At 45.9% G+C, this 21,741-nt stretch overlaps 1 protein-coding gene across 1 annotated transcript in view; it reads left to right on the top strand.

The window, feature by feature from the left end:
* The first annotated feature begins 631 nt into the window (after positions 1-631).
* The window catches only part of RASGEF1C (RasGEF domain family member 1C), a 76,487-nt gene continuing 55,377 nt past the window's right edge, over positions 632-21,741 (top strand). Inside the window, exon 1 of the mRNA XM_067304741.1 lies at positions 632-698. The gene's annotated coding sequence lies outside the window, so the exon portion shown is untranslated. The remainder of the gene's footprint in view (positions 699-21,741) is intronic.

Genomic DNA, 21,741 nt, shown 5'->3' with positions numbered 1-21,741 from the left:
ACAGCCCAGCCGGAGACGGGGTCTGGCTGCGGTTTCTGTCGGAGGCACCGGTTCTCCCGCTGCCCCGGAGCGAGCGGGAGGGACTGCACGGGAGCCCCGCCGGGGGATTTCGATCAGCACGACTGCCAAAGCCAATTATCAGAAAGAGAAAATATAATTATATTAGGGAACATCTGTACTTCATTAAGAAACCTTGCAGGGCTGATTCACGCCCGGCCACATTATGCACTGGCGCTTCCTGCCGCTTCTATCCCCCCCCCCCCCGCCGCCCGCCCTCGCTCCGCGCCGCAGCCCGGGGCGCCGCTGCGGCTCCCCCCGCGCCGGCAGCTGCGGGGCCGCGCCCGGCTGCGCTGCGCCGCCCCGTCCCGTCGCGTCCCGTCCCATCCCGCCCCGGGCGGCTGCACCTGCCCCGCGGCCGCGCAGCGGGGAGCGGGGCCGCGCCGCCCCCCTCCCCCCCCCCCCCCCCAGCCGGTTCCCATCCCGGGCGCGGCGGGCAGGCGGCGCTCTGCGGCCGGGCTGCGCCGGGGCGGCTCGGCTCGACTCGGCTCGGCTCTTCCTCCTCCTCCTCCTCGTCGGCGGCGGCGGGCAGATGCGGATCGCCGGGCGGCGGGGCGCCGCGGCCAGGCTCTCGCCCGCAGCGGGCTCCCGGCCCGCCGCCCCCATGGACGGCAGCGGGGGCAGCAGCCGCGCGTAGCTCGGTGAGTCCCGGCGCCGCCGTGACCTTCGCGGCGGGTCCCGTCCCCGTCCCCGCGGCCGCGCTGCCGCAGCCGCGGATGCTGCGCGCCTCCCCCCCCGGCTCCTTTACCCCCCCCCTTTTTTTTTTAATTTCAGTTTATGTTGCCTCCCCACTTCCAAACGGCCGCGGCCGCCCCGCGCGCGGCGGAGGGGCGCTGCCTGTCCGCGGCGCTGCGCGGGGCTGCGCGGCCGCCACCTGCGGCGGCGCCCGGGGCGCGGAGCCGCGGAGCTGCCCCCGGGCCGGTCCCTCTGCGCGCCGGGGGGCCCCGCTGCGGCGCCGCGTCCTCTCCCCTTCCCCGCGTGAACCGCGGGCTGGGGGCTGCTGCCGCCCTCCAGACGCTTATTTTCGGGCTGAGACTTGACCAGCGTCAACCTCGGAGTTATTTTCTTTCAACTAAATTTAATTTAAACTGACTCAGCTGTTGTAGGAGAAGCTCGGAGGAAAGATGTTAGTTTGCGGATTGTTTTCTCTACCTTGCGTTTAAAGATCTCTCTGTGTATATTTGGTAACGATTTCTTTTCTTGAAATAATTCCGCTGTGTTGTGTTTGCTGCTGGCATCGAGCAGCCCTCCAAGACAGGCAGGTTCGTCAGATGCCGAGGTGTCGGCTGCAAGGCGCGAGCGGTGCCCTTGGCTGTAACAGGTGCAATGTGCATGTTCTCGCGGACAAGGAAGGGGCTTCAGCGGTCGGGTTTATTTGCATGCCCCGCATTTCTGTGGCTCCGCAGAAATTGTCGTGCTCTGTTATGCCAAAGATGCGCTTACAGCACGAGCGTGTCCGTGGTACCTCGTTAACAGGACACGGGAGCGGCGGCACGGACCCTGCTAGGGGTGGCTTTAGTACCGGCTGTTGCTGAGTGACACCGTTTAGCTTGGGGTGCTGTGACAGCTCGTGCGAGTGCTCCCCGCTGGGCAGTGGTCCCTCAGCGATGCTCTGGCACGGCGTGAAAACTGGGAGGTGAGGGGGAAAGGGAAACGTGGAGGAGGAGCCGTTTGCGTCTGAACCGTGTTCTCTGGACTTGATGTTCGTTTAATACAGCGGCTGTGGAGGAGGGCTGTCGTTCTCTGTCCCTGTGTTTTCCGGGCAGAGCAGAGGCAGTGTGTTTTGTGTTCTTACTGAAACCTAAAACGCTAACACGTATGTTTTGTGGAAGAAATTTGCTTGGCAGGTATTTCCTAGATCAAAAAATTGTCTTCATTTTAGTAGCTTCTTAGGATCCTTATCTGGAGCCAAAATGCGGAGTGACTGCGCACTGGTAATTGACTTCATTGGATTTATTCTGGACTTTGATCTGTAGATCAGAAAGAAATTTGACTGTGATTAAATTGTTACTCTTAGGCCGGTATAGCACAAAAGGTCTATCCTAGCAATCTGTCCACAGGTTCAGCTCCCGTTGTGTGATACCTGGGCTCTCCAGAGCAGGCAAGGACCGGGCTCACGTGCTGCCTGGATGTGTCTCCCGCTTCAGCGCTGACAGATGCACCTTGCTGGCGTGCCGCTTTCCAAGACTTGCTGGAGCTTTCTTGTTTTGATCGGGATAGGAGGAGGAGTGGGCTGCCCTGTGCAGTGTGGGGAAGGACTGGGTAAAGGGGTGAGGATGGCAAGTGCAGTCATTTGTTACCCACTGGCTCTTTATAGGCTACAAGAAAAAAAAGGTAGAACAAAGAACAAGTCAAGGAGCAGCTCTAGCCAGGGGAAAGTATGGGGCAGTGAAGGTCTGCTCGAGCCGTCCTGCTGGGAGGGCACTAGTGGAGGCACAGAACCAGGTGAAGACACGGGGGGTGTCTGAGAGGTCCTAGCTGGTTGTCAGAGATGCTCTGAGGTTGCCTGGGTTTGGTGGTGCACCTCACAGCTTGGCCACGAGGAGAGACAGTGCTTCTTCCTCTGGGAAAACGATGGGGAAGAAGGTCGCAGTGGTATCTTCTGGGACACCTCGTTTAGCGCTCTCAAGAGGGTTTCCCCAGTACCGAGGTTGGCCAGCTCATGCTGACGGGTTGAAGTGGTAGCGTACTTTTTGTTCTGTAGTACCTATAAGCCTTGGGACAGAAAGGTTTCTTGCAAAGGAGATGGAGAAATAAAACCCAGCATTTCTACTGCTGTGTTAACTTCCCTTGGACTTCTTGCAGCCTCACCCCGCAAGGTAATTCCACCCCTTGGGATTTTTGGTTTATGGCAGGTGAGGATAGGAGTATGCTTCTGCCTGGTGTAAAGCATAGTGTTTTACATAGTTCTAATTCAGTCAGCCAAGGAAGATAATTGCCTTTTTAACTCTTTGTAAGATGTGACTGGTACAATCCCTTCTGGTTTATTAAGTTAAAAGTGGTATGTAATGTTACAATACAGCACATTTCACAAAAAAGCTATTAGTTGAGGAGAAAACATTTCTATTATACCATGAAGCCAACTTTACCTAATGATGTTTAGTAGAAAGGATTTAAAGTGGTATTTAATCAAATTTGGGGACAATAATATTAAAAGGATTTTTTTTTTTTTAAGACCTTGGAAATAATTAGCAGCCTTATTTAGCATCTTGGCTGATTTAGGCTGGTAAGAGAGTGATTTGTCCTTTTCACATCACTGGCTAAGCGTGATGTTGCTGTGAGTAAGCTGGGTAATGTTTACAGATCTGTTTCAGCAGTCACGCTCGGGATAGTGGTCCTTTTAATTGCCTGAGGCTTTTCGCACTGTACATGCTTGTTTAACAGACTTTTGAAAATTATCTCTGGAAGCCAATTATTTGTTTATGCTACAAATACTGATCTGGTCAGGGATATGTCTACACCGCAGTCATGGCCACAGCTTGAAGCACTTCTTGCTCTGCAGTAGCGTACCTCTGCTCCGGGCACCCCAATGCCCCAGGTATTTGCTCTTGCCATGTTGAGTTCACCTGTACAAAAGCAACGTTATCTCCTTGCTGCAGTGACTGTAGGCTGGATGCACCTGCAGGGAATAGATTGAGGTGGGGTTGATGGAAGAGGAGAGAATTCCGGACACCCTGGCCAGCAACTGTAGGGAAGCATTAGCCCCAAAGCGTTAGCCGGGCCAGAACTTTAGCAGGATGTACAAATGAGTTAGATGTTTCAGATAGCTACGATGAGACAGAACAGTGGTGTGTTTAAAATGAGCAAGGCTTTAAGGAGGATGTAAAGCTTTTGGCTTAGTGTTTAAGTTGTTCTCTGATGCTAGAAAATGCTTCCTGGCTGCTGACGATGCCTGCTGCAAGGCACGTGGAGTTGGTGAGGTGCACCACTCCCCCATCCAGGTGGCAGTGCCTGTCTGCTGAGGAGGACCTGTTTTCTCCCAGCGGACAGCAAATTAAGGAATTAATAGTAGCAAGTGAATTCATAATGGTAAGTTTAAATCTGTGTGGTGAGTTCCTTAGTAAACTTCATTTATTTATTTATTTTTTCTCCTTTCCTTTCTCAAGGACCCTTTCTGCTAGTGGAATACGAGTTCAATACCTTGGGGTGTTTCTTTTTAATAGCATTGCGCTGGCTATGCTGGAAATGTTTTGTCAGAGCAAACTCACTTCAGAGACTCTTCCCACCTGTGCGTTTCTTTAGGGATGCAGAAACTTAGCAGGTGCATAGCACAGGCCTTTCCTCTGGTGGTTGAATGTTTGCTCATGTCCTACAAATAACCTCTGGGAATTTGTGTTTGTTTTGCAGCTGGGGAACACTTTTCTCTTTTACTCACTTTATAGATCCAGAGGATTTAAGCAGATGATTAACGTTAAACATGTGAAAGTTCTCCCTGGACTCGTTTTTTTGGATCAAAGGCTGAGTGCTTGGTGTGTTGGCAGGATGGAGCCCACAATCGCTAAATGCAGGGAACTGATCTGCAACTATGCTTATCTAAAAGCGTATATGATATGAACATTTTGGATTTATGTCTCTCTCTGCCGGAAATCCCTCTGCTAATTGCTGTCTTCATGCTTTTTATCTTCAAAGTGCTTACAAGCATTAACGAACCTTCATGATAGTGCTGAGACATGTTGTTATCCCCATTTTCCAGAAGGAGATGTTGAGAGAGTTTGATCTGCCTGAGGCCACTGTGGGTGATGGAAAAAGCTGGGCATTGAACTTGCAGCTTTTAATTCCCAGCTCTGTAAGGCAGGGACAGCAGCACAGCTCCCTGGCAGCACTTGGTTAAACATCGCCATCCTTCATGTTATCAGAGTGCTCCCCAGATTTCCATCCACCAGCCTCTGGAGTTAACCCCGAGACTTCTGATATCATCTGCTGTGTCAGGCTCCGGTCCAAAATACGGTCTGTCTGCAGGAGCGAGCAAAAGCTGGTGAAGGGGAAGAGTGTCCAAGAAAATTCTGTATCCATCCTGGCTCTTAGTCTTGCTGGATACTGTGAGCGAGGAAGGGCTGCTGTCACAAGGCTCCTGTTACCTGAACAGTTACAGCTTAGAGAAAAGGGGATATTTTTCATCTTCTCTGTAATTGCAATGATTTTTGATCTCTGGCTGGTTTAAAAATACTCAGAATACCTTTACAATGCAGAGAAGCTGAGTCTATGCGTATAAAAATAGACATAGTAGGTGTGTATGCCCTAAGAGTTGGCAAACGAATCGGTTGGTTCCAAATCTGAAGTTTGCTTCATGTCGTTTCTGGCTCTGACTCTTTTTGTCTTTGCTTTCCCCCTGCTGCCTGCTTTTGTTTTGCTTCCTTTCCTGAAGTTACAAGAATTTCTCACAAGAGAACGGGTAAACTTCAAATGTGGATGGACGTGCTTTGCGCTGACCTTGCAGCTCAGGGCACGGCGTGTCCATAGGAGCGCGGACGGGAGGCGCCGGCTGCCACTGGGCAGCCGCCCGCCCTTTGTCAATAAGGTGCTTGTGGGCCCTCGGTGGACGCTGGGATCCCGGGAAGCTGCAGGGCCCGGATGGGCTTCTCTCCCTTTGTGTTAGAGTCAGCAATGGTGATGAAAGCAAGCCTATGTGTGTTTTGAAGTTTTCCCTTGGGAAATGCTGATTCATCAAAATCCAGTGTCTTGTCATTCCTATGCCTAGGAAGTACCGTATGAGGAAAGTGATAGATCTGATTTTTTTTTTTTTTTGGGGGGGGGGAGAGGCTTATAAAATTTCATTCCACAAAAATTCAGTTGCATCTAACTTCCATTATAAAAGCAAAATTATTTCCAAATTCTGTCGTTTCCCGCAGGATGGACATCTCGCGTACCTGTGTGCACAAACGTGTGAAAGAGAGGGAGACGAGCTCTAATTCTGAATTTACTTTCACTCCCTGCTTTGCGAATAAACCGCAATCATCCTGAGCTTTCACATGTATATAATGGCATCTTCCCTCTTTCCTTTTATCCTCCATAGGTAACCTGTGCTCTTCTAAGCTCACGCTCCCTTCCACAAATGACACAATCAGCCTTCATCATCGCTTGTTAGATCAGAAACTGGATTAGTTACTAGTGCTGCTCTTCCTCCTTTTTGTCCCTACTACAGCTAAGCTCATGGCATTTATGGACAGACTTGTTAGTCATTAATATTCTTTGTATCCTTCATCTTTGGCTTCAGAAAAGAAGCCCTTTCATCTTTTGCCTTGCTTTGTTTTTTAGGAGCAGGAGCCAATTTTGACTGGAGGGGGGGAAAAAAAATGTCTCCGTAGCTTTCTTATATAGCTTCCGAAGGGTCTCCCCTGCTGACTTTGTATTTTCACAGTAGGCAAACATTGACTTTGTTTCCCTGTTTGATACAGAGAATATAGCTGATTTTTTTTCTTGGTTGACCTTTTTCATTATGCCTGAGCAGCTTGACAGGATTAATTAGCAGATACTGTCTGCTTCACTGAAATCCTGATTCTTTGTGCCATTTCTCTATGTCTTTGTTTATTGTACGTAAAGTCCATTTGGCCTAAAGGGAACATAAGCCTGTATCTAAATTTAGAAGAACTTTGAAGTGTTTCCCTGGTTTGGAGCCTAGATGATTATTGTGATTGGTCTGTGGATTCTTGGTCTTTCTTTTAAAAGAATTCAAAATGCAGATATCAAGGAATGTGTTTTAACGCTGTGTACCTCAGATGAAATGTGCATGGGCAAGTCCAGTAATGTCCCTTATTGGGAAAGGTTGTCTTTTCACCACAAAATGCTAACTAGTTGTAAAAGGTCAAATCTGGAGCCTTTGCTAATCTGCAGTGCCATTGAAAAGGAAGGTACGTAAATATAGCTTTTGATTTACATGCTCATATAGAGTCTCAGAGCTTCTTTCCATAGCGCAGGACCAAAAGCAAAAAAAAACTTTGGCCTGGGCTATGTGTTTTTCTCTTGGCATAAATATTACTTGGGATTCACTAAATGCTTTTTTGGATGTGCCAGAAGTTCATATCCATGCTGATCATGTTCCCTTGCTGCTAGCTCTGATGCAGTGCATATTGGAGTGTGATCATTAAGTGTGATTACTGCATTTTTGACCTATTTAAAAGTCTCTGGCTGTGAAATTCCAGTGATGCTAGTTTAAGCTATAAAACAGATTATTAATGTGCCATCATTTGCACATTTCATGGCTCATTTCCTGATTACAGTGATTTAGGACATGGACCTATATTCTGTTTCAATGCATGTGTATAAACATCATATAGCATGCACAGTCTGGTCACCGTGGCTTGTGGCTCACATTCCAGAGAATTTATCTTCTACAAATCAAAGCAGATGTAAGAGAAAGCCACAAGTGCAAGAAACTATAACATTCCACATTGCTGCAGGCAAAAAGACCTGATGTTTTTTCCTGAGCTCCCACCCTGCAGAGGGTGTAGGAATGAGGAGTATGGAGGGATATAGAAGTTCTTCTGTTGGGCAGGAGATCAAATTTCAGGCAAAGAGCATCTTTGCACAACCCTTTGTTCTGCTGTGTGGGCTGCTTCCCTGTGTTCCTTGCTGACCCTGGAGAAAATGCCCTCTGAAAGCATCAAGGCTCCCTTGTCTCAGCGGCAGTCAGTCCTTGGATTGCTCTCTGCGGACTTTTGCTGTGCAGAAAGGGAAATAAAAGCAAGATGCTACGTGTGCTTAGTGAGTTTGTGGAGAGTAAAAACAACTGTTGAGATCTTCAGGTCTTTTCAATCCCTTCATTCAAACCTGTCCTTTAGTTTGTGGATCTGAAGTTCTGCAGAGCTTCCTTATCCACATGTGGAGAAGGGAATCTGAGGTTAAAGTTACATGGGTCACCTATGATTTGATCATTAGGATGACAGTATGAAATAATTTACCAAGGTTACAGATACAACTGCAGACAGTGGATCCATTAGAGAAATTCAGTTTGAAAGATCAAGAGCATGTGGAAGTGTTGTATAAATTATCCTATGACCCAGTCATTGCATGAGACCTGAATCAGTGAAGCACTTCTGTGCACACTTCAATCAAGTCCACTCCTGGCTGGTATGTAGAGAAGAGTCTAAGTCTCACCAAATTTCATAGGATTCAGTTATGTGCTCAAAACTGCACCTGGAGATTTCTCCCTGAGCATGGGGCTCGCTTAAAGCTGAGCATGTAGTTGGGCCTACTTTGGTGTTATGCTCTGAAGTGGCTGACCCTACAGTTGCTGCATCCATGGTTCAGGCTTTCATATCTTCAGAATGCAGAGGTCCTGGTGTTTGGGGTGTGAAGCATCCAATACCTTTGTGTAGGCTATCCACTAATAGTTTGTTGTGCTTTTTTTTTTACTAAGGGAGCAGCTTGTTCCTGTTTCCCTTTCTGCTACCCAAAAGCTGGAGTTGCTGCAAGTCTCTTTGTTCTAGTAGTTGGAGATGTTTAAGGAGCTTTTACCCAACACCTTTTGCTGTTACCTGAGCTATAGAAACCAAAGGGATTCTTCTCATTTTCCTCAAAGATCAGGGATATATATATATATATAAAAAAAAAAAAAGCTGTCAGCAGATAATAACAACTATAAAACAAAGTAAAAGACGGGATGTTAACTGAGCTTCTTGACTTGTTGACTCATTCTTCTTTGTCATGGCACCTGACCACAGCGACCTGATCTAACAGGATCAGATAGTTATGTGCTGAAGTTGAAACAAACAAAACCACACCAAAACAAAAAAGTCAGATGTGTCTCACTTTTAAAATCTGGTCACAGTCTCAATTGCATCAAACTGCAACCAAGTCAGGAAGCAAGCAAGGTTTGAAAGCTCAGGGCTTGAATGCTCTTCACTTTCCCCTCTTTAAAATACACTGTTAGGACAAATTGACAAGTATATTAAACCTGTGATCTTCCAGATATTTTAAATACCTGAATAATTTGGGGCATATAAGCAGTCCTTCAGAAGTGAGTAGGCACAATATCTGAGCCTCAGCATTTGCAGATTAAAGCCATGGGCTGCTAGCTATTTGGAGAAGGGATTTTTTTCTTACTGACCCATAGGGTACTTAGCTTTTTTGGTCCTCCATGTTCTGTTAGATGTGGACATCTCCGTCTGTGAGATTCACAGTGATTTTATGCAAGTTTGGGATGCAGGTTGAAAGCAGGATTCAGACTAGAGCGAGGCAGGATGCGACCCTTCTCTTTCAGTAAATGTGGGAGGCCTTAACCCTACTGAACCGCTCATGCCTTGTGCCCACAACGTGGGAGAGGCAAGAGCTAGGCAACGGGCCATGATGTTTGTCTCTCCTAGGGAGTGGTATCCCCAGCACCTTTCTGCCTCTCTCCGCAGAGAGGAGATGGAGGGTGAGGGCAGCTGGGCGAATCGCACCACCCATCTCTGCGTACCACTGGAGGGCAAGGTCAGCAGCTTCTCTGCTCCTGCGCTGAGGCCTGGAGGAAAGACTCTTCCTTCTCGCCTCCGTGGAGATTACCAGCATAAACCCTATATCCTCACTGCGTGCATCAGGATTTGTTCTTTTGTTCTCAGTGTATGCATGTGTTCAACAGCATTTCAGCTGCTCTCTGTGTAGATGTTTTTGCTTTAAAACACCAACAATCCAAACTTAGTGATGGCAGAGCCAGTGCAGTTCAGTAGATGCTAGAGAGGTCCTGTTGGATCCTGTTGTTTGTCTCTTGGATGAGAAGTTGGTCATGAGACTAGCTAAGATCTGCTAGAAGATATCATTAAGGAGTGTACACAACCAGGAGAATGGCAGCTTGTCATGTGCAGACGTCTTATTTCTTACCACTGCTGGATAAATTAGAAATGCATCCAAACACCTACAGAGCATTTCATTCATAAGCTGCCATGCCACAGTGTGCATTTTGAAATTGCCATTTCTGGGTTTGTTATTGTTTTCTAGGATAACTTTTTTTAACAGATATTAAGCATTTCTCAAAAATAAATTGATCACATGACAAGTATGCAGCCATTAGGGATCCCACTAATGAAAAGAATTTAGGTGTTTTTTTTCCATTCCATAGTAATTTTTCTGCACAACAAATATTTTTGTTCTTTTTGGCACAGTTATTAGGTCATTTCAGGAAGAACATTAATTGTAAATTGGTGTGCTGTGGGGCTCAGAAGGACATGCCACAGTTTCATGTAGACTAACAGATATTCAAGAGTAGAGATTGTTAGATATTTTTCTAACAGAGGTCTATATAAACAGGGATTGTTATGACAAAGTCTCCGTCATAGCTTTACTCATGTGCCTCTTTCTTCTGGGGTATAACAGGGTTGTTAACAGCCGCCCAGTTTATGTATTAAAGCTAGTAACTTCCTAAGTGGAACCATAAATGACAGCGGTATTTTGATTGAAGGGCCGTCACTACTGATGGCAAACCCAACACAAAATACAAATCCGTGCAGCCGTTAGGAAAATGAGCCCATCTAATAAGCAGCTTAACTTGGTATATTACTGTGAAATAGAAAGAAACATGAAATATGTGATGCGAATAGTGGCTTGGATTCCCCTGTTGCTTTATGTCTCTGGAGCTGCTCTGACTTCACCAGGGTTACTTCTGAATTACACCCAAATGAATGAAAAGTGGATTTCTACTTCTTGCCACCTTTTTTTTATTATTATTTGGAAGGAGCAGTATAATTGAAATTCGCTGTTGTAGCCCTAGATTTGGAATTTTCATAACGGAGAAGGTGCAGTCAGTAAGATTAATTGGTCTGGATGTTATATTTTTCCTGATCAGACGCTAACAGCTACAACTTCATTCAACTCCCATTAAAGAAAATAGGAGTCATTCCTTTCTTGTTAATGGAAGTTGCACTGGACCATTAAAGGCCAATTTCAGCAGAGGTATTAGCAAACACTAAGGCTTGATCCAAAGCGTTTTGCAGTCAATAAATCAGCAAATGCTATCTACACCACAGCAGATCTAGTAGGGGGCTGAGTATCTCGGAGACTGGGAGAGCTTGAGTATTCCTTCTGTAAATTTTCTGAAATCTGTTAAAATGAGATAAATCTAGTGACTCATTCATGTCCATTCAAGTTGCTCAAAATTTGTCCTTTTCACTGAGAATAGCATCTGGCCTTTTGTGCTTGGGTAGGTGAAACTTTTCCCCATGGAATATAAATAGCCTGTTGAGCGTTTGTGTATTAAAGCTGTGTTCAGACAGCCACTGGAACTGTATTTCCAAACTACTTTAAACCACTTTCTAACAGTTGCTATTAGTGATAACCAGGCTTTAATTTTTGTAGGCTTTTATGTGCATGAAGTTTGTTTTAAGATTGTTGTCTCTCCCTCACCTCTTCTCCCAGAAGGGTTCTTCTCCTTTTCAAGCTGTGTCCAAATATATCAGCGATGTGTATTGAAAAGAAAAGCCTACTGTATAAGGCTGTGTGTATGGGTATTTCAGTAAAGAGCACAAGAATTTTGAGGTTCTGTCTTGAGAGTACCTTCAATCGTGATGTTGTGATGAGATCCCTTTAAAAAAGTCATATGGCAAGTGATTTTTATGAGCGCGTGTAGAGAGGAATGTGTGAAGAGCTTGAAATGGCCAGCACTGGGAAGATGCATGACGACTGCTTTGTGTAAGCTGATCTGGGTTCTGAGGAACAAACGGTACATTGAGATGACAAATGGAGCAATGTAGGTGCAGCTGGGTTGCATGGGCTGTTTGACAGTGGAAGTACCGCTGGGCAGCTTGATGTCAGGCTTCTGCAGTGCTAGGAGTAATAAAAATGCATTTGCTCTCAGCTGCCAGTGAGCATATGAAAGGATTTTGTATGCTGGTCAATATAAACAATTTCCTGTTAGGTTTGAGCTTTCTTATAAATTAATGATATAATCCCCATTGATTTAATTAAATCGGGTTCCAGGGTCTTGCAGAATTTTCCAGCAGTGGCTTTATAGCTAGAAGTTTTTCAGGCGAATAGATGCCTTCTATTTTCTCTCTTGCTGGGAGGGGTGTCTGGTGATAATTAGTGCATTTATCAAGGCATCCTTCCCTGTTAAAGACATGCTGTTATCCACTTCTGACAGACGGGAAACAGAGGGACAGTGAGATTATGGGACTTGTCTAGAAGTCACTCTGATAAAGCAGAGCACAAAATTGACCTCTGTTACCCTAAAACTCAGCCTGGTCCCCTGATTCTTGGACAGTTCTTCCTCTGCCCGTCCTTGGGAGGGCAAACAGATACTGCACAAATCTGGCACTATCTCCTGCCTTAGATCCCCAAAACCAGACCGGAGAAGGGAGAGTGACAGTCCTGTCCCATCAGCGCCTTGGAGCACTGTGTCCCACACAGCAGAGAGGGAAGCAGAGGCAGTTTCCTCTCAAAGGGAGGAGAACTGCTCCCCATATGTTTTATCATGGTCACTGCAAAAATCCTCCTTCAGTGTAGAGCTTCCTCCGTAGCTATTGCAAAGGCTTGGGAAAACCAGCAAGCATGTGCATAGAAATGATTTGCAAGCATCTGAATAAAAAGAACAATTGGAAACCCAGTGTTTGTTCCCTTCAAGGTGTGGTTTGCACACTGCCTGGGGACCCTGGGGAGCTTTCACTGATGTCCTTTGGAGAAGTGCATCTGGACTGAAGGCAGGAGCGAGCCAAGGGTTTCTCAGAGGGATGGAGAGAGGAACCAAAATGAAATTTGTAGAGAAAGCAGCAAGACTTGACTATTTCAAATTAGCAGATCTTGTTCTTACGTTGCCTCCCAAGGGAAAGGTGTTTGGGAGAGTGTCACTCGGGCTTTTCAAATGGCTCTGGCTGATGTCCCCAAGGTGATCCTGTGCTGATAAGGGGGATGGACTAGCCCTATTTCTTCCACATTACTCCAGATAGCTCCTGGTTTCCAAATGCCGGAGCCATGCAAATTGACACTGCACCTGCCTGGCTGATTCAGCAGGGAAAGAAACCCTTGCCAGAGCTCAGGGTGAAAGCCCCGGTCAGCAGAGCTGCTCTGGGATGGGCTGGAACAATTGCCTTAGGCGTATTATGAAACCACAGATTGCTTATTCCCTTTCTGTGCCTGCAAAGTGAATGTTATGGGTCCAAGAGGCAACTCAGTTCCCCATATTGTGTTTGCAACAACAGTCAGTGAGGCTGAGGTGCTTTTTAACCAGTAGGCCAGCTTAAAAACCTCACCACTGACTGTTACCTTGACACAGGAGAAGACTCTGGGATGCAGAAAAATAAACATGCAGAGATATGACATTTTCATTGTCTGATATACTGATGTGTTCAGTCTTGCCCTTGTTCCAGTGTTACTCCTGTAACTGTGATGATCTGCCGTCCGGGTTCTGTGTGCGGAGTTTGTACCTGTGTTTCCTTTGGGTGGCTTTTCCATGTTGTCCTGAGATGAGGATTGCCCCAAAGAAAGGTAGGCAAGCACAGAAAGGCCACTAATTCTTGAGACTGTCTGTGTTGTGCCATAAAAAGCTCCTGCTTTATTGTGGTCCAAAGCTCAGCTGTGAAACAAAAGCATCTCAAGTGAATTTGGTGGTGCTTTAAATCCCAGGCCAGCTGGTCCCACTGGGAGCAGACCCCCGGCTTTGCTTCTGTTCACACTGGTGCTCCAGCTCCTCTGAGCTGTGGGCAGCAGCTCAGCTCAAATGCTGACCATCTCCAGACCCCTCCCAGAATACCCCCAGGAGCACAGTTTATCTGTTCGCTCCTTGTGCTCTGTATGGTGCCCACAGAGTATCTGCATCAAACCTGTTCAGACTCTCGCAGCCTTGTTCTGTTCCTGCTTTACTTCTGCAGCAGCGGCAGGTCATCTTCCCAAAGTGTTGGCCACATGCTGCCACCAAGGTCCTTCCCAGACTGGTGGGAAAAGACCAGAAAGGCCACAGTTGGTAGAATTGTACCTGTAATCTGCATTTTGGCATTTCAAAAGAAGCTGGATGGGACACTGGAGCCTGAAAAGTATCAGTGCTCGTGAGGTTCATGTGCCAGGAAACCCACTACAGAAGTAGCACAGGTCACTGTGACGCAGATCAGAGAGGGAGACAGGTGAGTATGTGCTAAAAGTCAAGAGACCTTCCCTCGGCATCTCTATTGCCTCTTGCTGCTGCTGCCAGAATAGTGGAGAGGCTGCCAGTGTCGTGGTTTAAGAGTGCTTATGCTATGTAGGTGCTCACATCAGTTCAGCCCCGATTCAGACCGGTATGTAAGCAATGACATTGGAAGCCCTTCAGTGATATACGGTGGAGAGTGGAGCAGGCTCTACCAGCCATGGAAATTGGAATAGCAGCATTGCAAGTTTATATCTGCTTATCCTCCAGCTGTAGAAAAGCACTGATTTGTTTCGCACGAGACTGTGAGTACGTTTGGGGGTTCTGTGAGTGCTTAAAATATTGAAGAGTAGAAGAGGGCTAGGTTCGATATTAGCAGCAGAAGAGATCTTTTTTGCAAAGATATGAGATAGTGAAATGTCTTTAGAAATGTGAATAGATTTTTGCCTGAAATATTATAAAGTAGAGTACCAGAAAACATATATGAAAAAGAATACTTTGTAATATGACAAAGTATTCACTCTGGCATGGCCTTCAAAGGGTGTTATCACTGTCGGAGAGCAAAGCACAAGCGCAAAGATGTAAGGTTTTGGTGTTTTGTTACCTGCTTGGGCCGAGGCCACTGAAGTGATCCCCCACCATGGGTGCTGCACAGAGCAGGTGCTGGTTTCTTGGCTTACCAGCTCATGAGATGATGTGTGCTAGTATTACATCATTCTGATTTTTTTTTTCCTTGAGTTCGCACACGTGTTGGCCTTCCTCCATAGATAAACTAGGAATTAATGCTGCATTCCGCTTAATTGTTCAGTATCTGCTAAATCCATGACAAAACTGATCCTCCTGAAATAGTAAAACAGCAGTTGGGAAGACTTAGACTCACAGACTTCTGAAATCTTACTGCTTCCTGGGCCTGGGAATGCTTTAGCCCATCGCCATGTACAGCTACCTTTGCTTCGTATTAGCCCTGCACTAGTAAGCAGAGTCACTTGCTTCCTCATTTAGAAGTATTTGACCTTAAGATACAAAATTATCTCAAGAAGGTAACTTTCAGATCATGGAAATTTGTGTGTCAAGACTCAGGATCACGTAATCAATATATGGATTTTATTTATATCTTTAACTTTTTCTTATTTATTCTAATTACTGTGTCAAGTAACTAGTTTAGCAAGACCAGCTTGAAAGATGAATGACAGTGAATCTTAGGAAGAAAATAATTTTTTTTCCTTTACAAAAGGACCAGAGCAATTTGTACCCATAACTTGCAAGCTCTCTGACCCACCCACCCCCCATTAGTATTTTTTCCTAGAAACAAAGATGCTGTTTATGTAAGTCACCATTTCAACAAAAGGGTCATTTACCTTTCATAAAAAAAGTGGTATAAATATTCTCTGTGTGGTGCTACTGGATTGTATTAGTGAAATATATCAATTTGTGGCGTGTGCAGCCCCACATTTTATGATGCCACTTGAAAAACATGAGACATTTGTATGAATTATATGAAAATGGTGACAAGACTGTATGAAATAGGTATTTTCTAAAGAGAGCATCTTCAGGCATATGATAGAAAGAGAAAAACATGTATGGCCAAGCACTGCCAGCACTGGGGTAGAAGACTTCAGCCCATGTCGCTGTGGGGCTTTGCAGGTTACTGGATTCTTTTTCCAGCATCCACAGTGCCTCTGCCAGGACTGAGTGCTTACAGAGACCAAGGAGATGGCTGCAAACACCTTTTTCTATGTGGCTTTCAGAAACTTGAAAGCAGCTTTTTCAAGTGCACTGATATGACTGCTGTGTAGTACTGAGGCTGAGGCTGTCCGCGTGCAGCCGTGGTTTACTACTGAGCTCAGTACCAGAAATGTAGACACGGAATAATCCAGGAAAGGTCTTCCTTGACCTTTTAAGAGACTTATTTTCGCCTAATGGTGTTTGCTAGAGCGGAGTGGACCACTCTACATCTAGTGTCTCACACACAGGAATGCAGCAGTTTGCACTGGTGAGCAGAGCCAATGTCGTCTTAGAAAGAGAAGAACAAGGGTGATGGTGAGAAAGCTGGGTTTAGATTTGGATCATGAGACTGCCTTGGGCAGCTGAAGAGGTTACCCCAGGCTCCCTTTCCTCCAAAACAACTGTGTTCCTACTTCCCCATCCAATATAAGAAGGGGGACATGTGACAGTAAAGAACAAGGAACAAGCAGCTTCTTCCTGCTATGTTTTTTTTATTATATCTAGTCCCTGAGCCTTCACTGTATTATCTCCTTAAACTGTGTGCCTGACAGTTTTGCTTTAGCGCAGTTGAACGTATTGCCATCCTGAGTTGCAAAAGAAAAGCACGCGCTTGCAAGCCTGCCGCAGAATTACCCAGGAGGATTTGGAGCAAATCTCACGCTGTGGCGCCTGCCCAGTGCAATGCTTCCCTTTTGCACAGCTCTTCCTCGGAGTGAGCTGCTATTAGGAGGAGTTGCTGTATGCATATTCCAAAGATGAAATCTTTTGTCTTTCCAGCATTTTTTATTTTAATTGCTAAAAAAAAAAAAAAAAAAAAGCAATTTCATTTTGCCAGTTCTGGGCTCTGGACATGAAGGTGCCCCGTCTGAGGGCTGGGAATATTGATGTATTTCGTGGTGTCTCTAGATACAGCATTCACAAAACAGCGGGTGATGGGATTGACAAAACCCGTGTGCTGATGATTTGTACTGCAGACAGCAACACAAAGTGGGGGACTTCTTTGTTAATGAATATTGAACTTCTCCTGTCTTACAGCAAGTTGTAGCGTGCTCTGCAAATGAGCAACTTTGTGCCAGGCTGAGCTGTAGACGTGAGGACTGCTTGCTAATTCATTAATTCATGTCTGGGTGATGAGTATCCTGTGAACAAGGCTGTGCTGGTCACTCAGCAGTTGGTGTCATGCCATATGATTATTTCTTTCAACATCTTGTGTTTAGTTCTGATTATTTTCCCCTTGAAAGCCAGGAGTTTTTACTCCAGTGTTGGAAGCTTTTCTCTAGCTCCCCACATTGTATTTTGTATATGGCAATCTCCTCCTTTGCAAAGAATTGATGTAATAAATTCATGCACACTGCAGTCCTTAAATTCAGCTCTATCTGTGACATGAGTTCCAAAGGGCACATATGTCTCAAACATTGTGACTGTTGCCTGAAATGGTAATTTTAATGCATGGAGGATCAGCTTCTGATTTATTTTTATTAGTGCAGATGAAAATTACAATGATGTTTCAAGTAGGGCGTAAAACAAATATCTCTAATCTCATTCCATGAGGAATGTTAACTCCAAATTTTGTATTTCTTTTCTCTCCCAAACCACAGTAAAATGCTTGGTATGTGACTTAAGTGTCTATTCTATAATGTTTATGTAGGAAGGATTCTCTTATTTTTTCCTCCTCAGCTAGGAAAAGTATTTTCTTTTCTGTAGTGTTTAATGCAACGCAGAAGTTTCAGTTTCTTAGCTCAAGAAAAAGTCTGAGTTTTTGACCAGAACACAGAAATGTGTGTTTATCCCAATGGACAAAGGCCCATTAGGAAAAGCCTTTCTAAACAGGACACTGCAGCTGATTTTGATTTAAAAAAACACAGACTGAGAAATTGGAGATTTGCTTCCAGAAAGCGTACTTGGGCCACTGGGGCTTGTGGAAGGGACTACTCTTATCTTTTGCTTGCAGCCTACAGAGGAGGACTAGTGTGGTCCTGAAGACATTATGGAAACGCAAGTAGCTTCTCAGAGGGTTGACTGTAGATCAATGTTTTGGGGAACATCCAGGAACTGAGTCTCCCTGTTGTTTCCCCAGCTGTTTTGATGTGAGCTGAGTGGAAGAGAAGACCCTTGCGGACTTCCAGCCCTGTTGTGTCTGTGCCAGGTTCGTTTGCTGCCCACCTCTCAGCAAGCTGCCCGCGGCCCCACCGCAGTGCGGCTGCCCGCGCGAAGCCAGGCGTGGAGGTGGAAAGCGGGGCTCTGTCACTGCTGCCATCTCGGGGGGTGACACATTGGGGCGATCGGGGTACGGTGCGTCGCAGCCGCTCCAGCTGCTCTAAAATACCTTTCTTGTGTCCTGTTGCCATACAGTCCTGGTCATCCTGTTAACATGTCCAAAAATCTGTCTTGACAACTAGTACTGGCCACGCCAGACAAATCGCTGAGGATACGGTGATGTTTCTGATACCGGGGCTCAGCAGTCCTGCTATGAACTACCAAAAATAAGCATGCGTAAGTGGAGTTGTGAACAAGCCATACTAAGGGTTTTTTTTCTTCCACAGATACGTTAGCAAAAAAAAAAAAAAAAAGAGATTATAGGCAAGCCAGGACTTAGTATCTGCGTATGAAAAGATTAACACATGGTTCTGTAACATGGTCCTGTCTTTCTCTGACCACTGTGTAGAGAGAAACCTGTTGTAAAGGCATTGAACAACACAGATGTTTCAGTATGGTTAATTGATAGGAAAATGGTAAAAGGCTTTGGAAAGAATCTTAAAGGACTCGGGTATCTCTTACTCTATTCATAGAAGATGTGCATGTACATATGTGTATGCATGTGTGTATTTGACAGTGCAAAGCAATTGAATTGGAAATCACTGATACAGAAGGACAGTTAAGGTTTAGAATAGATTTAATTCACATTGCCGTAGGGAAAAGTCAGGGTCTTAAAGCTGTAAAAAGATGTACTGAGAGGTCTTCACTTCTGTATCAATATATTGATTATACCGAAGATGGAATGTTTGCATAATTGGGCCTTCTGGTCAGAAAAGAGAATGTATTTGAGGGAACTTGAAAAATCAGTGAAAGTACTGTAAGAAATAAATATTAACGCTTCTTTCTGAAAATGTTGAGAGCTCTTCTGAGTTTTGCTCTATGTTCCGGTAAGTTGGGGGCAGTCCTCCGTGTGGGAACAGCCTTGCAGGTTAAAGAGACCAGTGTGGTCTAAGACTCTGTAAGTGTAAGAGAAGGAAAGTCATGACTCGAAAATATTTATAATGGTGTGGAATTTGCACTGCTAACGTGACACTTCTGCTGTGAATAATTTACCATCATGAAAGTCAAGAGTTTGGCATCCCAGCAAGTTGACTTTGGCTGTTTGCAGGGGGGAGCTCAGAGATACAGTCCTTAGGAGGTAACAATGATGCTTATTATTCTGGAGAATAACTCAAATAGTATTTCCGTGTCAGGAATCTGCTAAGGATTATCAACTTTTGGCTCAAGGAATGGATACCTGTGTGTTTGTTGGCAAGACAGTGTCTGCCCCTGTGAGTTATAAGCTTAGGAGCCCACTGGGTGAAGCACTCAGTGAGCATGACTCCCTCCGGGTTGACATCTCGCAGAGTTTAGGGTGTCAGGCACTGGGGGACTGTGATACAAAGCTGCCATGTCTGTCTTCTCCCCCAGTGTGAAGTGGGAGCATGTATCCCCTGTGTGGTCTCCACCACTACCTTGCACCCTGCTGATAACAGCCCAGGTCGGTCCACGGTGCTGTGGGTGCTCGCCCCGTCTGGTCCGTACTCTGCAATGCAGCATGGTGCCCAAATGCTTGGGCTAACTCTGCACAAACCCGCTCAGATCATAGCTCTCTGCTTAAATAAAAGTTCTCTGTGGTCCCAGGGTACTGAGAGGGGCTGAGAGGCGTGATGTCTGCCGGGTTAGCGCTGGGTACGGTGCCGGTTTGTGACTCTGTGCTATAGAGCATGCAGATGCCCCAAGGGTCTTGTACGCACAAGAGGCAGCTCATCCCGCTGTCTCCTGAGCTTCTGTATAAACCGACAGGCCCAGCCACTGTGTTTTCTTTGGCTACTAGAAGATTAATCTTTTACTGTACTCATTCCTTTAAGAGATATCAGGATATTTAAGGGTTGCTTAGTCTCTACTTGAAAATATACTGCTTGTCTTCCTGGATGAAGATATTCTTGGAATACTTATTTTAGTATGACCCCTCCAGTGGGCAGTCTTTTATTCCAGAATAATAGGCCTTTCTCCAGTCTAACATGATGTACTTTCCAAGTGGAAGTCTGTAGTCTGTTGCACAGGAAACGCGCTCTCTTACCAAATCTCATTAATTAACTGGCACCTATTTAAGGGAACTCTCTTCTGTCTTGCAGTGTTTAAAACATCATCTGTCATGAAAAGTTGCTTTTTTTTTTTTGTTAGGTTTGATCTTTGATTTTTACAACTGATCTTTTTTGGATGTTACAAGTGATTTTTTTTTTTTTTTTTTTTTCCCCTGCTGCTTCTTGATATGAAAAGGGACCTCAGCTTTAAGAATTACAGCTTACGCTTCTAAGAACGGTGTGGCAGATCTGTGCTTGCTGCCAGGAAGCTGCTCCTGTGCTCAGGATGCTACGTGTGCTGTTCAATGCAATATTCTACGTGATAGAAAACTAAAGTAGCAATTTTTTTTTCTGCTCTGTGTAGCCCCCGCTACTTCTGGGCGGCGCAATATTAATCTTCTGGCTGCCAGTCTACAGAGCTCGTGCCCAAACTGGAGACACCTAGCAACGCCTGCACTGCACCAGCTGTATCAGACAAAACCCATTGCCTTTCCTCGGCGGGCTTTATCGATATAACCATGCAAATGTTTCTGCTCTGCCACCTCATCTATGCTCCTTGCTTTGCTTCACTTTGTCATTTCCAGGTCACTTCTCTTGCCTTTGTCAGCATGTTTCGCATTGCTTCGTGTAGGCGCTGCCCTCAGGAGCGCCGTCATGCATACCAAATGCACGTTTGGGACCGCAGCGTGAAGCGGCCCATCCACGCGGGAGCAGGATATTGCCACGGGGAAGAACAAACAAGACTTGGGGCAGCAGATCTTCTGGAGCTCAGTTCTCTGAAGCTGTAAAGGCACCTATTGCTGTTCTCCTTGAGCCAAGGTGCTCTTGTGGTTCCTGTACAGGTGGATGCACCACTTTAGCCATCGCTTCCTGCCCTGATTTGTCTTCAGTGGTGCCTGAACCAGCCTGTTTGAGCCGTATACTTATCCCCACTGAGCATAATCAGCGAGCCGTGGAGCAATCTGCCAGTGGTGCTGCAGCTGATTCGCCATCAGTGGTATTATTCGGATGGATCAAGGCAAGTTTCTTTTTCTGAAAAGGGTGTTGTCATTCACGCAGAAATGAATTCAAGGAAACCCCATTTTATACTCAGGGTTAGACAAGATGATCACAGTGGTCTGCATGTGCACTGTGACCCCTGGTACCTGCTCGCAAAAGTCCTTGTTTTGCCATAATGTAGGGGTAGGTGTATGTTCGGGAAGGCGCGGATAGGAAGAGAGATCCTGAAGCTGCCTTTGCTGTGATTTTTCAAGAAAGTCTGCTGAAGAGTCTGGGTGCCACAGAGAATATGAGTAAAGGGCTGCGGAAAATATTGCAGCTTTCTATCTGCTGGAAGCACCAATGCAAAGAGTAAAAGATTGTTTCCGTTTTTTGGCAGTAGCTGGGTGTCTGTCCCTGGTACAACATGGATGCAGCTCAGACTGCAACGCCTGCCCCAGGAAGGTGGTGGAAGTGTGTGCAGTTGTCCCACAGCTAGCTGCTGCAGTGGATTTCTGTCAGCTTGAGCCTGTGACCAGTACTTGCGGTGCAAATGGGCCCTATCCGTTTGACACCTCTTCCATAAAAGCACCCTGGTCGGGTGAATCCTGTTGCCTTTCTATCACGTGTGTT

This window comes from Apteryx mantelli, chromosome 14, assembly GCF_036417845.1.
Source record: "Apteryx mantelli isolate bAptMan1 chromosome 14, bAptMan1.hap1, whole genome shotgun sequence".
NCBI lineage: Eukaryota > Metazoa > Chordata > Aves > Apterygiformes > Apterygidae > Apteryx > Apteryx mantelli.
Note: the sequence above shows the minus strand (reverse complement) of the source record. Positions and strands in the feature narration are given on the sequence as shown.